Source organism: Psammomys obesus, unplaced genomic scaffold, assembly GCF_907164565.1.
Source record: "Psammomys obesus unplaced genomic scaffold, mPsaObe1.curated_primary_1811, whole genome shotgun sequence".
NCBI lineage: Eukaryota > Metazoa > Chordata > Mammalia > Rodentia > Muridae > Psammomys > Psammomys obesus.
In genome coordinates, this window is record NW_026585580.1 from 9313838 (window position 1) to 9330781 (window position 16944).

General features: G+C 43.0%; 1 pseudogene; it reads right to left on the reverse strand.

Moving 5' to 3' along the window:
- Window positions 1–16148: 16148 nt before the first annotated feature.
- Window positions 16149–16647, reverse strand: LOC129677263 (60S ribosomal protein L18-like; annotated as a pseudogene).
- Between the last annotated feature and the right edge of the window lie 297 nt (window positions 16648–16944).

Here is a 16944-nt window from a genome sequence, read left to right on the forward strand (position 1 = left end):
TTACATCCAAAAACCTCCTAGGTCTGTGTGATCCTGATGGAATACAAACATGCCTTTAATCCAGGAGATAGAGGCAAGCAGACCTAAACTCAGGGCCAGCAAGTTTCAGGTAAAGAAAAGCTTAGATTCAGGTGTGGTAACACACACCCTTAATCCAAAACAATGAAGCTAAAGACAGTTTGTAAAAGGAAGCACCCATGTTTGAAAGTGATGCCTATTTAAGTGGCAGGAAAAAATGACAAATCAGAGATCTGACAGAATACTCTCATGAGAAGAGAGAGGAATATGAAGGTAGAGAGGAAGAGGAGTTTTATTGAGACAGTAATAGAGAGACAGGTAGCAGAGAGAGAGAACTCAGGTGAAGACCAAATGAGCCAGAGAATGAGAAGGAGCCAGGAGATTGGAGCAGGTTGTTTGAGTTAGTTTGAGGCCAGGCAGAGCAATCCAGAGGCTGTAAGAAAAGTGATATTGAATAAATCAGCTGGGAGAGGAGTTTTAGTCAGAATAGCTGAGTTGAACCAGCCAGCCCAGACCTCAAAAAGAACAAGAAAGGTTGCGCTTATTCAGCAGTGAGTGTCAGAGGTTGAAAACATTCTAGGCCTGGAATAAGTTGCTTGGAGTCAAGAAGCTTCCAGGAGTAGCACTAGATTATTAGCAGGAGGCAGTAAGCCTCTGAGACAACAATTGAAACAGGTGAACAAGTTTTTTTTTTTTTTTTTTCTTCCATATTGCATTATGGTAAAAGGATGGAACGAGGATTTCTAAGCAAATAGAAGTAAGTAGCAAGCAGGCATGGCTATTCTAATATCTGACAAAACAGGCTACAAACCAAAACTAGCCAGAAAGGTCACCTTTACATTGATAACCTATTTTAAAGACACACCTCTGTGTAAGGTGTTTCCTCATGCTGCTGACAGCAAGATAATGGCAGCTCTGGTACAGAATATAAAAAATGACACACCTCATCATTGTCTCTTTAGTCTTCCCCAGTTGAATGATTCTTAATTTTTAGCATCACAGGCCAGTTATGTTGTGAAAGAAAATGTAATTTAGGTTGGTTCTGATGTTCCTTCACAATAAAATACAGTCTTGGCAGACACCACTGTCCCCAGTCGTGGCTTGTCAGCCTCTATTATGTGTTGTCTCTATAAGCTCTTGAGCACTGTCTCAATTGAGTTGTTTGCGTAGAAGTTCCAAAGCCATCAGAAAACTTTAGTGCCCTGAGCACTGGAGAGAAGGGATTTGGGTAGAAGGGTTCCTCCTTTTATAGAAGCAAACATTCCATCAGTCATGTGCCAGCGTGGTGATGTCACATGCCATTATAGCAATTGGTGGTAAGTCCACGGATAGAGAGAAATCTGATAGAATTTTTCCCTGAAGCAGGGAGTCCTCAGATCTCATCCAAGGAAAACGCTGGACCCAGCAGAGTGGTTCCCAGTTTTTTCCACCTGTGCTGAGTGGTTGGATGGCAAGTGTGTGATCTCTGAAGTGGAAGAAGGCAGGGGCATCATGGAAGCCATGGAGTGCTTTAGGCCCATGAACTGCAAAACCCAGAAGATTAACACCAACTGTGGACAATGGCGACACCACTGACTGAGCATCTTTAATCACAGCACCGCTCCTTCTGCAGTCAGGAAGCGGCCCCATCTCATGTGCTCACAGCCCCCAATCTTGTGCTACCATGGCAGCTCTTTGGGCTCTGTATTTTCCTTATCTCCCTGAGTTTATTTGGGTGGCAATCAGATTTCATATCATCATTAAAGACTAAGGGGCTGAGGAGATAGCTCAGCAGAGGAAACTTAAGGAGTAGAGTTCAGATCTGCAGAATCATGTAAAGCCCAGCTACTGTAGTTTATTTCTTTCTTCCCAGAGCACCTACGGTGAGAAGGATGGCAGAGGCAGGAAGTATCCCAGAAGCTCATGGGCCAGATAGACTGTGACTCAAATCACAGACCTCCACCTTCCCACTGGGTAGATGACAAGGACCATTACCTGAGTTTAACTTCTGATCTCTGCATTTGTGCTGTGGCCCTTGCATATATGCTATACGTACATAATATACACAGAGCTGTCTAAGAAACTAAACAAGGAAAATAAATGCAAGTCACGTTGTTTTTCTGAGGAAGGGACCGGAAAATGAGAACCTCCTCTTTCCACTGTGGCCTCTTAGGAGCCACCTCCCACAATTCTCCTGTTCCTGGTGTCAACTGACTTGGATCACAAGATTAATCTACTCTAGTTACTGTTCTTCCTCCTCAAAAAGATGTGCAATGTGGGAATAAACTTTGTGTTCACCCGTATGTTAATTTTTTTCATCATAACCTCTCAACAGAGCGTTTTCAAATAATGAAATGGCAGTGGTGAGAAGGATTGGAAGGTGGCAAGGTTGCCAGCCGGATTTCCATAGCCTTTGTCAGTGCAGCGCCTCATGCCAGTGGTAGTGGCTCTTAGGCAGATGTTTTATGGGATGAGATGTCTCTGGTGCATTGGTGGGAGAGGAAAACAGTGTTGGGGAAAGGTTAATCATCACCACTTTTCTACAAATTGCATTTTGTAGTTCCTAAAAGACACACTGTGAAAATAGTTTCTACATTATCATCAGCCTGATGTGCCCACATGAAAGCCATGGCATAGGGCCAGTTGCTCCCTGTTTTCAGCTTGAGTTTAGAAAATCCTCTTAGCGGTGTCTTACTACAGTTCTTGCCTCTCTTCCTATTTTTCTCTTGCCCACACTCAGGATAAAAAAAAGAAAAAAACCAAATCGACTTACTTAAAGTGAGTTAAGACGGACAGAGCATCTTCTAACCTCCTCTAGTTTATCTGGATTTTGGGGGGTGGGGCACAGAGCTGTAGGTCAGTTTGACCAAAGAAGCTGAGAATGTCACTGAGCATCCTCAGGGTTGGGTTCTCAGTGGGCATTAAGCTCAGAGATCTGGGAAGTGTTAGCGGATAGGGAGCCTGCTTCTGGGTTGCCTAGTAACCTGTGATGTCATCATGTGTCACCCACCAGGTATGTGGCATAGGAGGTTCAGCTGTGCATGCACAAGCTATAAAAGGACCAACCCACCACTTTGCCTCTCTCTTCCTCTCCTCTCTTGCTCTCTCTGCCTTGCTTTCTTTCTTGCCCCCCCTCCAACATTTCTCTCTTTTTCCTTTTCCTCTCTATCTTTCTACTTCCATCCAGTAAGTCTCTTTTATATAATATCTGGTGTGTGTGTGTGTGTGTGTGTGTGTGTGTGTGTGTGTGTGTGGCATAATTTTAAAGTAAACACTAACAGGAAGAGCTTTCTAATCCTACACAATCAACTGTCTGCAGTAAGTGAGACAAAGCTGTCTGCCTGATGTCTCAAGAACACAGTGGCCCTGGGAGAGTTTGTTTTTATTAATTCTACCTCTTTTGGACAGAAATAAAATACGTTATATATTTATAAAAATTTATATCAACCTCCATGAGTTACAGGAATGTAATTCTTAAAGTCAACCGCTTAAGAAAAGATGCCTATATAGGAGGTGTTGACATTGGTGACAGAAAGTATCCATGGAAAGGGTAGACTCAAAGGTCTTACCATGAAAAATGAGAAGAGGTACAAATTCTGTATTTATTCTGCAAAGGAATAAACAGCAGAGAAAAACAGAGTTGACTCTTGGAAAAAGAGTCCATTACACAGCAAGTCTGCTCTGGGTTTGTTTCTCTCCCATCATCATCTCAGACCTGAGAAAATGTATTGTCTGAACCTAGGAAGCTTAGCTGCCCCACAGCTATCAAGATTAAACATAACAAAATAAGTCATTCCCTTCTGGCCCGTAAGCCATCACATTAATAAAACCTGGCCTGCTCCGAATGCTATTTCTCATTTGTAGGTAAAATAAAAACCAACTTTAATGACTACTTCAGCAGCTGAAAAACAAAAAAGAGTTTTTATTTCCATCCTTTTTTGGCTCCTTTGAGTTCTCAGAAGGTGTGGTAGGAAAATCAGCACCAGATGGCTCTCAAGGAGATGATGCTCAGTTTTAAATGTATGGCCCATTTCTGGAAGACAATCTGAAGGTGGCCCAAGTTTCAACTCACTTCCAGAAGAGATACACCAGGGAATGCCTCTCCTTTTGGTTTACAGAGCTGGTCTCACGGTTCACTGGCTTGCCAGGGCTGTTTGATTGCAGCAGGGGGAGACTGACTTCAACTGTCACGGCGGGGACTCACCTTGGCTCTGCACCTGCGTGTGAACATTGCCAGGCTAATTGAGAGATTCTCTCTTGGTATGTGTTAGTGGCCACGGTGAGTGGCTTCTACATGTGGCCTTCATGTAGCTTAGTCCTTAAGCGACAGTCAGACACATCAGTGCTTTCTGCTCATGGCAGGATTGTGTTTTTGAATAGGGAGAACAAGGTTGAGAGAATTCTAGAAATGAGAGGAGAGCTATGGTTTGGCTATCAAGCAGTTTCCTCATTGTGAAGTATCAGGAGGGGCAAATGTAATTTGACTATAGGAACTGATTAGCGTTAGATAAAGCATCCAGGGGAAGCTGGCTTCATGACAGTGAAGTTGGAGGGCTCTGAGCTGCACTGCTAAAGCTGATGCTGTACAAGTTAATGCTGCCTTAGGGGCTGTTACAGGATGTTCACTGTCTGGACCAATTCGCTTGAACTTTTTAAGGGTTCTTCACGTGGGGCCACGGTTCTCTGTTGTCATGTCTACTCTTACTGAAGTATCTTCAGTTTCTAAAACAGCGGTCAAGGAGAAGGAGTGCATGCCTTTACTTCCATCATTTGGGAGGCAGGAGGAGGAGGATCATAAATTCAAGGTCACCCTTGGCCTTATAACAAGTTTGAAGCCTGGTCTGGCCACATGAACGCATGTCTTAAAAAAAAAAAAGAAAAAACAAAAAACCCTAGCCTTTGCAAAGGCAAAGATCCTCACATTTCTCTGTCCTTTGCTGTGTTCTTGGCAGGTAAAGTGTACCTGGGGAAAGTGGGGGGTGGGCTGGAGAGATGGCAGAGCTGTTGACAGGAAGTGCTATTCTTGTACAACTACCTGTAACTCTAGCTCCAGGATATCCGAGGCCCCGTTCGGCCTCCTCTAGCACTGTATTCACATGCACAAATTCACAGGTGGCCTAGCCATAGGAGCATTGGTATACGTGTAGGTTTATGTGTGTGCGTGCATACAGAGGTTGCAAAGTGATCATTTACCTCAGGAACGACAGTTAGCATTGATTTACAATTAGCATCCCTTCTGCACTTGCTGTGGAGAACCGGGAATCATCTACTGGTTCAGAGTTAAGGGGAATGATCTGTAGCTGTCATTGTTGATAGACTTCTGTAATCCTAAGTGTATTTTAGAGAGTTCAAATTTGGTTATACTATAGTTAGGGCACTAAAAAAATGCTACTTTTTGCTAGATGGTGGAGGCATATGCCTTTAATCCCAGAAAAGAGGCAGAGGTAGGTGAATCTCTGTGTGTTCAAAGCCTGCACAGATCCAGGTCCACAGGTCCACAGATCCAGTTCCAGGACAATCAGAGCTATGCAGTGAAAGCCTGTCTTGAAAGACAAAACAAAATATCCTTCTTTTGCAGAAGATACTTACTAGTTACACGCAGAGCACAATTAGTTGGCTTATCTCTTCCAGCCCTTCCCATCTCTCTTTAAATGTCCTTTCTTTGTCCACTGAAACAGGCATCTTCTTCTGGTACATCTCTCCCCGTTTCACTCTACTGGAGACTGAACCCGGGTCCTGCTGCCACATCTCACAACGCTTATTTAGACAAGCAGTCCACCGAGCTGCACCCCAAATGCACCCCCCCCCCCGTGTTCTGCCATCTCTCTCTCTCTTTCTAGGGACAGAGTCTTGACTGATTTTGAACTCAGTATCCTCCTGCCTCCCCTCCCTCTTCCCCTCCCCCTCCCCCACCCACCCAGTGCTGCAATTATAAGCTTATGTCACTCACTATATCTGGGCTCTGGGTTTTTTGTTTGTTTTTTCTTTGTGTGGGTTATGGGTTGAATTTGTGTGTCCTCTTGAAACGATTTGTAGAAATCATATGTCCAGTAGCTCAGGCTATGAAATCGTAAGCAAAGTACTTCTGGTTGAGGCCAATATTTGGCTATCAGATTGGACCTTGGTCAGTATGAGAATGTGTGGGGCTGGGATATTCCATGCAAGGCTCAGAGGGTCAGGGCCTGGCCAACTTCCTGTTGATACTTCTAGCCCTCAACACCGTGAAAGAGCAAATTTTGGTTGCTTTGAGTCCCGAGTTGTGGCACCTCACTATTTCAGGAACTACCACCTGATCTAACGTACATTAAGTTTTAGCTTGTTCGCTTATTTCTTTTCTGCCTGCCATTATGGACTCTAAGTTTTACAAGGAAAGGGACATGAAATTCTTTGTTCCTTTTCACGGCTCAGTACAAAGAGCAGTTCATGACACTCAGTGGATATTTGTCAAAAGAACATAGAGGTAAACATTTCATTTCTCTTTCTTAAAAATAATTTGTTCCCTTTTGAAAGGAAAATAAAAGTCTAGCTACCAGTTCAGTGTGACACAATTTTAGTACTATAAGAGCATATTTTTACTTTATGTATTTTTTTTACTTTATAATCCATTATGGTTCTTTAAATTTTATTTTATAATTGGAACTACTTGGTGGGAAGAGGCTTACACATCTCTGATCACATCCTAAAGGCATTGCTGCCGGGGGCAAATCCAGGTGGTCTAGAGGCTCAGTCCTCATACTGAGGCCAAGTCATTGTTTGTATCTGTAGGTGTATGTGGTTTGATGTGTGTATGTGTGTATGTGCTACAACGTTTGTAGCATGTATACTGTGTGTGGTATGCATATGTGTGTACAGTGTATGTTATGTGAATACTGTGTGTGTGGTGTGTGCGCAGTATGACACCGTGTTCATGCGTATTTATGCATGTGTATATGTATAGTGTATATGTGTGTGTGTGTACGTCGTGTGTGTCTACGTGTGTGTGCTTGTATGTGAGGTATACATCTTTATATGCAGCATACATATGCTGTGCGCGTAGCGTCTGTGTCTAGTGTGTGGTGTGTGTAAACTGTGCATATGGTGTACGTGCTGTGTGAACATTTGTGTGTGTGTGTGTGTGTGTGTGTGTGGTGCATATGAGTGTATATGTGAGGCGTATGTGTGTGTGTGTACGGTGTGCATGTGTTGGAAAGTTGCTGTACATCTCTTTTCTGTTCACAATGGAGTCTGGAGGAGCAGCCTTTTTGCAGGTTGCTTTGTCCTTGCTCTGTGTGTTGCTGACCTCTGCTGTCCAAACGGTGCATCTGTGCACCTCAGGGACAAGAAATGACAGAATCCAGGCCACAGAGACTTTGCCCTTTATTTCCCCTGAGGCCTCTGAGGCATGGAGACTCAACCTGAGAACCACGTAGGATCACAGTTTGCAGGGTTACAGAGAACAGAGTGGGCTGCTCTGTGCAGAGGAGAAACAGTCTGTGTCTCCAGGCGGATCCTCTGGCAGTGACTGCAAAATATGGTAGATGCTAGAAGCTGCGAACCTTACTTTTTAATACCCCCTCACCCCTCCAACCCCCTCTCTTTTTTCTTTCTTCCTTCTTCCTAGCTCCCTCCCTCCCTGCCTCCTTCCTTTCCTTCCTCCCTTCCTTCTCCCTTCTTTTCTTTCGTTTCTTTCTTTCGTTTCTTTCTTTCGTTTCTTTCTTTCTTTCTTTCTTTCTTTCTTTCTTTCTTTCTTTCTTTCTTTCTTTCTTTCTTTCTCTCCTTCCTTCCTTCCGCTTGAGGGCTTTGGGTGCTGGGAATCAGTAAGTAGTACTCTCTCTTAACCACAGTCTTCTCTCCTACCTCCAATCAGGAATAATTTTTTGGTTACATTATTCACTTTAATTTACTGTATTTATTATTACTATTATTGCATGTTTTTTACTACATGGTTCATTTATACCAAAGTGTGTTTTGATGACAAAAATAATCCCCAGAGCTCCTATATTTGCAAACATATTCAACAGCAAATTAATGACTTCATTTCTTAATGAATGAACTGAACTATATTTTAGATTTTAAAAACTCCTGCACCCTTGAATCTATGAATTCTGAATCCCATCTAATTAGTTTGCCTCACCTGTACAACACATGTGAGGGAAAAAATTCTGTGTCTTCCTTTAAGAGTTAGATGATTAATCTAACATGACTCATCAGGGACATTTTAAAGATTAATGATTCTTGGGTAGTCCCTCTGATAAGGCACAATCATGTTATCCTGAAATAGAAAGGATATAATCAAGGAATGTCCTACATGCAAATGTTGCATCTGAGAAGTGAATTTTGGAAAGTCCCACACTTGGTGAGTCATTAGCTCAAGCCATGGTGACAGCAATAGAGATTGTACGGATGTGGCTGCTGCCTGCCACCTGCTGTTTGCTTGCTGGCATAATTCCCTTATGTAACAAATTCCCCAACGCTGCATTTCTTTAAACCAGAAAGACCACCCTTGCCTCAATCCCATTCTCTTTTACAATTAGTTCCATTTTAATTAACTTACTTTTAAGCACAACACCTACCCGTTCTCTGCAAGCGATCCTTCTTTTATAGATTGAGAAATCCTGATGTAAAGTCCTAATTTTCTTGAGATCTCCCTCAGTATGTTGAAACAAACAAACAAAACCAGCCTCAGGTTTGAACTGGTTACAGTTTATGCAATTTAAATCTCATTAAAAGACATATCACCCTCCAATCGAATTTGAAGCAATCAGGATTGCTGAGTTGCTGCTTCGCTTTATTCTGTTCTGTTACAGGAGCAGAAATATTTACCTCCATTCTGTCAGATGTGGGGAGGAAGACAGAAGTGAGGTGGGATTTGGGGTCAGAGAGTCTATATCTGGCCACCTTGCTTGTAGAGTGGCCAGGGATCTCTCTGACCCTCAGGAATTTCTTTAGCTTGTCACCCTCAGGGTCTAATCCCCTCTGAAGACAAATTGCACCATAATCTGGAGTTTAGGATTTGACTACCAGAACTTGTGCTGCGGAACTGAGGCACAAATACCATTTAGGCACTGTCAACATTTTGGATGGCATCAACTGAGTGGTCTATTCCCTTTTATTAGGCTGAAAACCAATTCCTTTTCTTGCTAATTAGTTTTCTGAATCGTTACGTGACGATTCTACAATATGCTCTGAACACAGTTTTCAGTATGTCATCCATTAAATCCAAAAATAAAGTAAAACCCAAGAAACTTTCCGCTTTATTTCTAGTTACTCTGAATACTCCGAGATAATTCCAGGCTGATAGACAGATGGTTACGGCTGGATCAGTGCTACGGTTAAGTAAAATATATAAAATGTTTCCTTGTCTGTGATGCTTTGAAGATGGCAGCAGATTTGGTCTTTCTAACAAGTTTGAAGAGAACTTAATAAAATGATGGTTTTCCTATTACATATGCAGAAGGTTGGACACAAGGAAATTGAAGTACTTGTGTTTGTGCATAAATGTCCCTCACCTAGCAGGAATAACCTCTAAAGGTCACTCACTTTTACTATCTTTTATGAATAAGCTTAATTAGCCCATGTCTTAGTTACTCCGTCTTTCTACTTTCACTTCCTGAGTGAGTACAGAACGGCATTGTTCCAAAGTCTCCACCCAACACCCACCTTCACAAGGCTCCACGTCAGTGTCTGAGGTCCTGAGTGCTGACTACAAAACCATGTCACACCGGGACATCAACCCTACAGGAGCTGGGGACGCACAGATGGACGTAATCTAAAGTGTGACTGAAGGCCTTCCCTGGCTTCTGGCCTCAGCAACTCAGATTCCAGAGGCGGCTTTCCCTGAGCCCGTGATAGAACCACCTGAGGTGTGGCGTTCCTGTCATGGTTTGCCCTCTCTGAGGTTTCCTGTCGTACATCTCCAGACACAGTCTGGGACTCGCGCTTATGTCAGGCTCTCCTGGGTAATCCTTCTACCTTAATGGACCTGAGACGGTAAGTGCTTCACAAAATTCATAGGATAACTTCAGTTAGGGTGGGACTGAATAACCAATGGGATGCATGGGAGTGAGACTACTCAGCAGATTAAATAAGCCCTTGCTGAGAGGAAAAGCCTGACAAATGAGATCATGCCTGCAACCCGAAGAGGAGGAGGAGGTCGCTGGACCTCTTAACACCCAGTGATGACACTTCGACCAACTTTCCCCCTTCCCTTCTCTCACCCTCCAAGGCATTTGCACTCCCCTCCCCCAATATATAAATAAAAAGAAAGTTGTCTGGACCCTGGAGATCAGGCGGCTTGGGAGAATTTCGCTGACCACGAGTCTCATCTGCAGTTGCAAGCACTGGGCCCCGCTCTCCAGTGTCTGCCTTAAAGCCCCAATTCACATTGCCGTCCAGTGTCCCTAGGAAGACTTCTGAAGCACAGTTCTGATTAAGTTAAATACAGCCCCACTTCACTAACAAACAAGGGATTGAAGGCTTTCCTGGCAGGTAAATATGGTCTTAGAAATCTGTCTGAGCTACTCCTGATCTTTGTTTTCCTTAACACACGGTTGAGTCGTCTCCTAGTTTGCTCAGGGCATGGAGGCCTAAACTTATTCTCCTGAGCTGCCGCCTTTAGCTCTTGCCTAATAGTGAAGGACTGAGTCATTTATTATCTTCTATTATGGACAGATGGTTGTGTTTGATCTTTGGGAACTGGAGGAAAAAGCTTTTGCTTCAGTGTTTGGGGGTATCAAGAACTAGAGGCTTAGTTTTCCACCTTATTTTTCATCCCCATAGTTAACATTTTTCTAATACTAGGAATAGCTCCCTGCAAGTCATTCCTGACTAATGGGCTGTGCTGTGTGAGTCACATATGACTCGGCAGGTATTTCAGATTCTTAATGAGTTACCATTTATTGAAGAGGCTTCTCAAGCACTGTGAGTCACGCAGCTTGCACATTTTCACTTAGTGACTAATTGGACAAAAGAACACAAATTTACTTTGTAACTTTCCCAGATTTTCACAGGACTTTAGCATCAGTTATCTCATTTAATTTCAATGAATCATGTGTCATCAACTGTGAAAACAAAATAAAACAAAACATCCCCTTATCTAGAGACCTTCCTAGATTTTATGTCCCATTGAAAAAATCCATACAGGGGGAAAAAATGAGCGCATGAATGAAGTAGGACACGAACTGCAAGATGACGGATGATGGAGTAGAAATGAAGGAGAAGCAGAAAATAAATGGCATTACGATTTATTTCATTTAGTGCGTGGGATGGGTATGGGTGGGTGGGCATGCAGGTGTATGCACCAAGGCTCTTTTGTAGAGGTCAGAGGACACCTTTTCAGGAGTTGGTTCTTTTCCCTTCCACCTTGGTTCGGAGGCAGGGTCACTCTTGCTACGGCTTCTAGCCAAGTCTCCTGTTTCTGCTTCCCGTCTTACCATATGAGTAAAACGTCTGGGATTACAGACAGGTACCACAGCATATTTCACATCAGTTCTGGGAATCAAGTCAAGGTTGTTGGGGTTGTGTGGCAGGCACTTCGATTTACTGAGCCATCTCACCAACTCAAAATTGTGTATCTGATCAACAAATAAAACCACTCAACTTAACTAAGGAACACAGATGACTCGAATGGAGAACAATATCGTTAAAATACCACTACAAATTGTAAAGAAGTCAGTTTCCCCCAGCTACCGTACAAATTGATGTAAAATCAAAATAACATTATTTTATTGCTGATTTGTTTTAAAGATTCAAAATTCTTGAAATAAAGGAGTTTTGAAAAGGGAATGTGAATGCTGGCTTGTTCTATAAAAGGCGCTTTCTTTTATACTCTGTCTGCACTCTGAATTCCTGATATTGATACCAGATGTTAGATCCATCTTTTTTTTTTTTTTTTCTCTCACCACACATCAGTGTTGCCTGCTTGTATTCAACTGCCTGCCAGAAGTGGTTCCTAGATCTTAGGAAGACGCAGGCTTGTCAGCTTATTAGAAAGGGTGCAGCAAAGGATACAGGTAAGCAGGCAACTGCTTAATAAGGTGAGTTACAGGGAGGGTTTTAGAGCCTTCTCCATGTCCTATTTAGAGTACACACCAATGCAATAACTCTATGTGCTCAGTGTTCTGGAAATACACAGCTCACGGTCTTTTGCTGGTCTCTATCAATTACTATTTATTTTACTGAAGATTAATTCAATATATTTTGATCCTGGTTTACCCTTTCCCATCACCTTCAAGATCCTCCCACCTACCCACCTACTCAATTCAGTCCTTCTTTCTCTTTCTCTTCAGAAAACAAACAGGCAAATAAAAAGCAAAACAAAATACCTTAAATAAAGATAGAATAAAAAATTTCCCAAACCCCCACATGTAAATACATACAAATAAAATCATAAAGTGCAAAATTGAAATAAAAGCAAAAGAACAGTAAGATTAAAAATCAGATTAAATACCAACAAAATAAATAATACAATTTAAAAATGGTGTACAGAGCTAAACAAAGAATTCTCAATAGAGCAGTATTGAATGGCAGAGAAACACTTAAAGAAATGCTCACAGCCTTTAGTTATCAGGGAAATGCAAATCAAAACGACCCTGAGATTTCACCTTACACTATCAGAATGGCTAAGATCAAAAACTCAAGGGACAGCACATGTTGGAGAGGATGTAGAGAAAGGGGAACCTTCCTCCATTACTGGAGGGAATGTAAACTTGTACAACCACTTTGGAAATCAATCTGGTGCTTTCTCAGGAAATTAGGAATTGTGCTACCTCAAGATCCAGCTATACCACACCTGAGCATATATCCCAAAGATGCTCAACCATTCAACAAGAACCTTTGCTCAACTGTGTTCATAGCAGCTTTATTCATAATAGCCAGAATCTAGGAACAACCTATATGTCCCTCTTTCTAAGGAATGGACACAGAAATTGTGGTACATTTATACAATGGAATACTACTCAGCAATTAAAAACAAGGAAATTATGAAATTTGCAGGCAAATGGTGGGAACTAGAAAAGATCTTCCTGAGTGAGGTAACCCAGAAGCAGAAAGACACACATGTTATATACTCACTTATAAGTGAATATTAGCCATATAATATAGGATACTATATTACTTACTAAAATCTATAGTTCTAAAGAAGCTAAAGAACAAGGAGGACCCTAGGGAAGAGGCTTAATCCTCATTCAGAATGGCAATCAAGATGGACATTGAAAAATAGAAGAACACAAGGAACAGGACAGGAGCCTACCTCAGAGGGTCTCTGGGAGACTCTGTCCAGCAGAGTATCAAAGCAGATGTTGAGATTCATAGCCAAATTTTGGGCAGAGTGCAGAGAATCTTACGAAAGAAGGGGGAGATAGAAAGACCTGGAGGGGACAGGAGCTCCACAAGGAGAGCAACAGAGCCAAAAAATCTGGGCCAGGGGGTGGGAGGTGGGGCTGCAGAGAGCGATGTGCCAATTTTTTGGCTAAAATTGAAGTTTTGATTTTGGGCTGGGCTATGATATAAAAACTTGACCAAAAAATGACCTTTTAAATTCTTTCGGCTGCTCTCATTGCCCGTCTTGTGGCCTCCTCTATCTTCAGGTAGGACTTGTTCCTTCTGATGGCTTTCAGTCTCTCTCAGTTGCCTTCTTGCTGCTGATAGTCGGAGGAAACTGATTTCAAATGTCTCCTGCAGTTGGGTTAGGCCACCTATATAATCTCTATATATTCAAACTATAGTTTTAATTGCATTAGCACATCCTCTCTCATCATGTAGAAGAGAGTTTAAGAGAGTAAGCAGAGGATTGTGTCTTAGCTATGGTTTCTATTGTTGTAACACAACATCGTGGTCAAGAGCAACCTGGGGAGGGAAAGGGTTTATTTTACCTTACAATGCTGAGGTCACTCTCTATTACTAAGGGAGTTGGGGCAGGAACTTGGAAGCAAGAACTGAAGCAGAGGCCATGGAGAAATGCTCCTTATTGGCTTTCACAGCCTGGCTTGCTCAGTTTTCATTTTGTACAACTTAGGGCCACCTGCCCAGGGTTGACACCACCCCAAGTGAAGTGGGCCTTTCCACAGCAGCTATCAACCAAGAAAATCCCACAGGTCTGCCGACAGGCCACTCTCATGGGGATGTTTCCTTAACCGAAGTTCTTGTTTCCCAAAGGACTCAAGTTTGTATCAAGTTATCATGAAACTAGCTGGCACAGATAGGAACTAGTTTTAGGATTCTTCTTGCAGCTGTAGCTGTTTGCCCTTTGTAGAATATCCACTCCATCTCCAACCCCCCGGAGGCTCAGCCATTCCCCTTTGTCACTAGAATAAAGAGTGCTGCCCTCATCCCATCCAGGTCATCTGTCAGAGCTGGGATTCGAGTATGGATTCCCCGGGGACTGACAGAGAAGCAGAGACAAATCTGATGGACAGGCTTATTTGAAAATGGGAGCCGGGAACTGGGTAATTTCTTTTTTGACACATACATTTATTCAAGGAACATGTTTTGTCTTCTGTGTTTCATAAATAAAATTAAAAGTGATACGTTCTTGAATGCCACGTCATATCTCAAGCTGATGAAAATAACTAGAAAAAAAAATCAATATGTCACTCCATGAAAGCCTATTCTTTTGTAGTGAAAGCCTATTCTTTTATAGTGAAATGGTTAACACGTGGAAGGACCTTATTTAAAAATGATGCAAACCTATGCGATGAGTTAGCTTATAGACTTAATTTTTTTCACTCAGTTTTGTTGGCATGGAATCATAGCACTGTTCAGCTTATTTTCTAGCTATGATATGAATGGGCAAGGGATCATTGTAAGAAATTTGAAGTTATGTTTAAATGTAACATAAATTTCCCATTTTCATGTATGTGTATGTGAGGGTATACCACATGTGTGTAGGGGCCGTAGAAGCGAGAGGTTGTCATATTCTCCTGGACCTGGAATTACTAGTGTCTGTGAGCCACCTGACTGTGGGTACTAGGATTTGAAACCAGGTCTTCCTAACAGCTGACCTATCTCTCTACTCCTGCCTCTTTGCTTTGTTGTTTAAGAGAGTGTCTCACATAGTCCAGATTGGTCTCAAACTCACTATACAGGGGAGGATGACCTAAGATTTATGATCTTCCTGCCCCTACCTCTCAAGTGTTAGGCTTATGGCACCACTCCTTGCTTTATGTGGTTCTGGGGCCCAAACCCAGGACTTTTTATATGATACTCAAGTATTCTATCAACTGGACTACAGGCCCAGACACCAAAGCAAATCTTGTTGGGGTCACTGAAACGGTTCGGCTCATAAAAGAGCCCATTGCCAATCCTGACAGCTTCATCTTTGGTACCAATGTGGTGGAGGGAGAACAGCAACTCACTAATGTGATTCTGGACCCCTGCAATGTGTGTGCCATGGCCAATGTAACCTCCCCATTGAAAGACCCCAGCCTCACACTAAGTTAAACATAGCTAACGCCATTTTGTGGGACACCACTGTTTTGTAAAACTCTGAAGGCCAGATGAGAAACTGGAAAATTACTGAGAAATCCTAGCTGTGTCACCCACTTGGGATATCTGTGGTCAGGCTGCCCTAGTCATACTAAAAACAGTTTGTGTTAATCACCCTCATGGATATCTGTGAGACTGTTTCAGTTAAGATAGAGAAAAACAAAATAACAGGTGGCGGGCCACGTCAAGGGGTCATCCTAACCCCCTTGACCACCCAGTTCCTGGAATCTTGGTGCCCCTGCCAAACTTTGACGCAAATCGTGGTCTCATGTAAACGTACCAATCAGCCCCCTGTAACCATGCTTCTCGCTTCTGTACCAGTGCTTCTGCTCTAAAACCCTATAAAAACCCCAGCTTCCTACCTGGGGGGCGCGGAAGTCTCCCGAATGACTTTTTGCCCCGGGTACCCGTGTATCAAAATAAAAGCCTCTTGCTGTTTGCATCCGAATGAACTCGTTGTTCCTTGGGAGGGGGTCTCTCTGACGGAAGATACCCTCTGGGGATCTTTCACCCATAACACAGATAAGCGAATAAGTACACGAAACCTCAACTCATTGTGTTATTACAAGTGAGATGTGAATCTAAAAGCGCTCACCAGTTTGGTGGGGTGGACAGCCCTGTGAGCCTCATCTTCGCTTTGTTTACAGGCACCAGCTACCACACCTGGATGTGAGAGACAGGGATCCAACTCAAGTCCTCACGCGCTCATGGCAGGCGCTTTCCTCACTGAGCCAGATAGAGGTCCCTCGGCCTCTGGCAAGCTCGAACTTCCGGCCCTTGGAGCGCGGAAATAGGGTTTGATTTGGCTGTGTATGATTCCTGAGGCCTTGCCAAAATGCCAGTACACCTCTTGGCCCTTCTGAGGACCACACAGGAGCATGGAGCTCGAAGGTGAGGATCTTACCCCAACCCTTGAGGAACGCGACTTCAGGCATGGCTGCTCACTTGCAGTGCACACACTTTCAGCTTGGGCACTTCCAGGATCATGCGTGACAGGGACAGAGGTGGCCAGTTAGCTCGGCTCAAGAATAACCTTTTCAGCACACCCTGAATGAAGGCAGAGTTGGTTCGTCTGGCCAGAAACCTGTACAGCGTGACCAGCAGCCACAGGTAGACGTCCTGGCCCTTGGGCTCCTTGTGCCAAACCTTGCTGTTTGGTCCTTGTTGTGGTGGAATGTCAACCCCCATGACAGTACTTCCTGCCAGGCCAGGCCCAGAAAGCCCTTATTTAATTCTTATGTAGACTTTGAATCAAACTGAATAAATTGGAAGACTTTATACTTTTAATATATACATGGAGAGGAAAATTTGAATAACCTAGTTTCAATGATGTCTTTCTAAAAATTATGGTATTTAAAAAAAAATCATATTCCAAGATATCTATGGCTTGTTTCCTCTCCCTTTTGGTTTCAAATGCCTATGCTGTGCTGGGGTTGTGATTTAGTGTGAGTCATGTTCAAAGGTCTATTATTCAGTCCTCTAAAA